Source organism: Diorhabda carinulata, chromosome 11, assembly GCF_026250575.1.
Source record: "Diorhabda carinulata isolate Delta chromosome 11, icDioCari1.1, whole genome shotgun sequence".
NCBI lineage: Eukaryota > Metazoa > Arthropoda > Insecta > Coleoptera > Chrysomelidae > Diorhabda > Diorhabda carinulata.
The window spans coordinates 2,384,927-2,390,524 of record NC_079470.1 but is presented as its reverse complement, the minus strand read 5'-3'; positions in this window follow the sequence as shown (position 1 = coordinate 2,390,524).

Here is a 5,598-nt window from a genome sequence, read left to right as displayed (position 1 = left end):
AAATTGGAGTATCGAGCCATCATCAAGTACCTGTATTTAAAAGGGTTAAGAGGTAAGCAGATTTACGAAGATATGCTTAATACCCTCGGTGATCAATGTCCTTCGTATGCGACCGTGAAAAATTGCACTGCAACTTCAAAGAGGGTAAATTTTCCATTGAAGATGATGACCTATCGGGAAGGCCCTGTGTCAGTCCCCAAAAATATCGATGCACTTCTTGACACGATTTTATCAGACCGTCAATTGAGCTAAAACGGATATATGAAGCACTGAATATTTCATACCAACGGGTTCATCATATAGTTCACGAAAATTTGGACATAAGAAAAATTGCTGTAAAATGGATCCCCAAATGTTTGAATGTTGACCAAAAACGTGCAAGGGTAGAAGCATCGCGTTCGATCTGTGCTGGATTTGAAAACGATTGACACTTCTTAAATCGAATTGTTACTACGGATGAGACTTGAGTTACATCGATGGAATGGAGACACTCTGGTTCTCAAAGACCTAAGAAGTATCGTGTCCAAAAATCTGCTGAAAAAGTTCTTGTTTCAGATTTTTGGGATTGCCATGGAGTAATCATGATTGATTTTTTCGATAAGAGTAGAATAATGACTGGAGATTACTATTCGATATTACTGACCATTTTACAGGAAAAAATGAACAGGAAAACGCTCCTGTACACAAATCTCATGTTGCCATGCAAAAAATTCGTGATTTAGGGTTTGAATTACTAGAACACCCCCCCTTATTCACCAAAATTGGCTCCGTCCGACTATCATATCTTTTTAAAATGTCGTAAATTTTCTTCCAACTAGGAAGTAATAAAAGCTGTAGAGATCTGGTTTGAAAATCAAGAAGAAACGTTTTTTTAAAACGTCTAGAGACGTTGAAGGTTCGCTGTAATAAATGTATCCAATTAAGAGGAGAATATGTTGAGTAATGAAATATTTTGACATTGAAATTTTTTTTGATTCTACAGTAGGCTAAGAATTTTTCAATATATCTTCGTCAATTTCAAATGATTCTTAATTCTTCAACTACTCCATCACTTGCTGTCTTTCTGGGTTGTCATCAAAAAGCGCTCTCTTTTTCTTTAATTGCCGTTGCTATTTTGCAATTTCTTTGTAAAGCAATGATATATAATACTCTCCTGATATTGTTCCACCTTCTTTATGATGGTAATTCAACACAATCCAATAACCATCATAACTAACGGTAGATGAATCCGCCTGTGTCTACTTCGGAGCAAATTCTCTCTTTGAAATCCACTATTGTAATCCATTTTGCTCAAGTTGCGCCAAAAAGAACTGAAAAATGCAAGTAAATGAAAAAGATATAAGCACTTTTACATATCTTATATATACTGTCATATTATTTGTGGTTCATATTTCCAAACAGTCCATCAGAATAAATATGACTCCTTCCCAAAAGTGGCTATATTCTATCGAATCTTCAGCTAATCATCTTTATAACCTTGCCGTAGATTGAGTTGATCTTGATAACATCTTATACATATTCAGCTAGGAACCCACCTTGAGGGGCAAGGTATAAGTTGAATTCTACCCTCTGGGAAGCAGTCCAAAGTTTATCTGGCTATATAGGTTAATGTATCTGAATCGTGGGCAAAAATTGACATATGAAAATTTTCATAACGGCTGTGATCTAAAAGTTCAATGCCGTTTATAACTCCGTTTACAATTGGTTTCCACTAATCCTTAGTTACCAGAAGGTTTAGTAGAATGGAGCTATCTACAAGAGACTTTCATAGCATTAGCAAATAATAGAAATGGGCATCGACCGTGAATAAGCAATATTGGGTTATATGTAGGGGTTAACTATACACTGCAATCTGCAAAATATATTGTCCTCGTCGTTGAAGCGTCTACAGAGAGTTCTAATGGAGTTCAGTATTTTGAGGAGGTTACATCCTTGTTTCTATAAGTTTGTCATCCAAAGAATTTAATCTGTTGGTATATGAAAGAAGAAAAGTTTGTTACTAGGCTTCTTCTTCTTTGCTTAGAGAAAGAACACTGTTACACTGTAAGACCTCATTTCATTAGGTGCTTCCTGGGTACCGTATATCTTGCAGTATTAAGTTTTGAATAATTGAGGTCTTACAATGAAAATTCTTTTTGTTGCTACGTGCATAACGAATTGACAATGAACGAATTGATGAGTCATAGACAAGATGAAAAAGCAATAACAACTATGAAAGAAGATCATAACCTATCCCAACATAATCTAAGTGCTATATGAACTATTTCTATTGAACTGGAGCGAGTGCTATTCATGTGACTATGAGAATATATAGGTGATCACTCTGTATAGAGTCTAGTGCTAAATACGGTCGGTTGGGACGCAGTCCAAATCTTCCACCCGTTCATAAATAGTTCTAATTTCAAGGAACGTTCCAATTTCTGGAAATTTCTATGTTGCTTGACCTTGTCTATCAGGAATGATATATTATAGCGTCGAATTCGGCCTCTATTGTCTCGGTAGCTCGTCTTCTGCTTCTGGCTCTTCCTATTCTTGGTGCTATACTTGATAACAGTATAAGAGCTCCTACTCCTTCTACTACGAATGGAGTGAAGACAATCAGTTTGACCCCTCGTAAGCTCAGCTGCCTTTGGTGTTCTAGGAGACTTGTCACTCGGAAACAACAATTAAATTCCATATTCTGGAAAGCATTGGTCGGTTTTCCAGGATTTTTTTTAATATCCTACCTGTGAAGTAGTTACAATACGTAAATGAGATGTTACAATCAACAAGACACGTAGGAAATAGTCCAGTAATAATTTTATATAAATGACTGGGTTAGGTATTGGAGTTGCTATTACTAAATTTTTGAGTTTTCTTGAACTTGACAGTTCTAAAACCTATTAGGTTAGTCACATGTGTGATGTCTACTCAGCCTCTGGGAATTGCTAGATTGTTAAGATGGTTGCTAATCCTTAGAGCGTATTTCTGGTTTAGATTGAATATCTCTTTTTCTATATTTAGCCCATTTCTTCATTTGTGTCATTATTTGTGCAAGATGGAAATGGCATCAAAGTTTATTTGCAGTCTCCGAGATGCTGCAGCTGGGTCTTGGTGAGAGGTTTGTTTATACAGTGTCATTTGTATATGTCGCAATTACATTGTTATGAGTGGGAAGATCAGCTGTATAAAAAAGATACAGAAATGGTTCCAGTACGCTTCCTTGTAGCACACCTGATGTTATCAGGTCATGGTTGTAGTTTGGTCCAGGAATTTTACTTAGAAATGCTGACCTTGTAGATAGGGTTTTAGGAGAAGGAAATATTTTTGTGGAAAGTTTTTTTGATCTTATGGAATAAACTATCATGCTACACTTTATCCCAGCCTGTGCTTTCTATTGAAAGGCAAGAAAATACTATTTTTCATTTTCAAATGGAATATGTTTTTAGTAATATTGTGTACTTATTCTAAGGTATTGAGCTGACATCTGAAGCCAAACTGGTGGTCAGGTATCAATTGCTTAGTCATCATAGCTGATTCAAGTTTCTTCAATAGTAATTTTCTAAGTAGTTTGGAAATTATTGTTAAAAGACTGATCGGCCTATGTGACTTCACTTTCTCAACTGGTTTTATCGTCTTTGGTCTCAGAATGAGTTGTGCTAATTCCCATAATAGTGGAAACTAGCCTGTTTTCAGGACCGTATTATACAGCTGCATTAAATATTGGACTCACTTCTTGGAAAGTTTCTGGAAAATCCTACCACTCAATAAGCCATATCCTAAAGATGATTTTGAGTATATCTTCATCTGAATTATGAGTTGTCAATATGGAATTTTTGACTCCAGTTGATACGTAGTTTCCAAGAAATGCTTGATATCTGCTACAATTTAAAAATTATTTCCAAGATCACAGCAGTTTAATAAAATTTATTGAATGTTTGGAAAACACGCCTGTTTTATCCTTGTTGCTTTTTGCCCACAGCCCATCTGCTATTCGTATAAAAGGAGCTAGTTAGTTGTGGTCTATTTACAAATTTGTTTAACTTACAAAGTGAATAATAATCGCTTGTTTTTGTAGCCAACAAATTGTTTGGGATAGTTTTGTACTTTATTGTATTATGTTAAATAATTCAATGAAAGAATAATAAATAAAGAATGAATATTCTACTGAGAGCACTGAAATTTTAATCTTGTATAAACAACAAAAAAACATTAAGTTTCCCTGTCATACTCCCATTAAATATGTAAATTCGAATAGAAAAATGCATTGTTATTCCATTTATTTTGGATGTTGGAAAAAAACATCATTCTCCAATTTTGTGGCGGTCCTTTTTTATTACAACACGATAACGTGCTAAATAGAAGAGCTCTTAAAAGAAAAAGGAAAACGATCTTTCTCTTGGAAGAAGCGGAAAGTATACCTCTCCAGGGAAAACCGACGATGAGTGTTTATTATATCTCGAACAGAATTGTCTAAAAGTTCATTAAACTTTTTGTGTATAATAAATTAGATAATGTAAACAAGAATTTAACTTGAAAATGTGATTATGTCTGTAATATGTCTTTAACTATCTTCAGTCGTAACTTTAAATACACAACATCGTAGTTTGCGTTTTAATTGTACATAAATGAAGTTATGGTGGTATAAAATCAAGACAAATGAGGGGTTATTACCCTAAAAAATACTATATTTGTACATAACGAACACTATTCAACAAGTATCTTTACTAACTTTAAAAAAATGAAAATTTCCAGGCTAGTTCTAAGCTAAATTAGATGAACCCTCTAGTAGAAGCAAAGACAACCCCTCAAATCTCAAATAGAAAGGTAATGCCATTTACTTATTCGGCAATATCACAAGAAGACATAATTTTCGTGAGAAATTTAATAAAAGCTATAAACAAACTTTAGGTATGAAAAATATTTAGTCATATTTATCACATTTGAATTGTAATGTTTTCCATATTTATTTACACTCTTTTTATTCATGGGGTGAATTAAGAAACATTGTCTCTCACTTTCTTAATTTATTTACACACTATACAATACCCTTAACTCCACTGATAAATATCACAATAATTTCTAGGATTACTTTTACTAATTCCTTCTTTTTACTACGATTAATTATTTAAAACTGTAACGAACTGCATCCACACAAATCATTTATATACCTAAATAAAATTCTACAAGGTTCTAGAACAAAAGAAACAAAAGACTTGAATAAAAGAACTTTCCTAGGAATTATTCAGTAGAAATAGTGTAAATAAAACGCCTGTCACTAAAAAAAATATATAAAAATAAACATCAAACGAGCTCCACCATTTATAAGAATTTAGAAGATGCCGCCTGAAAAGCACCACGCGAATTCGGCGAATTTTTCAAATTCCACAGTAGCTGGACAAAGCCGGCCTAGGGAACCATTTTGTGAACTTCTTTTTAACAAAATTTATAGACTAGGCATACAAAATAATTGATTTTTTTGCCCTGCTAATTACTACATGCAATCAGTACCTATATTGAAATACACATAGAATAGAGTAGATGACGCAAAAATAAAGTTGTGACATGAAAAAATGTTCTCATACTACCCCTCGGTTCCGAGTTCCTAGGTCTTGAAAG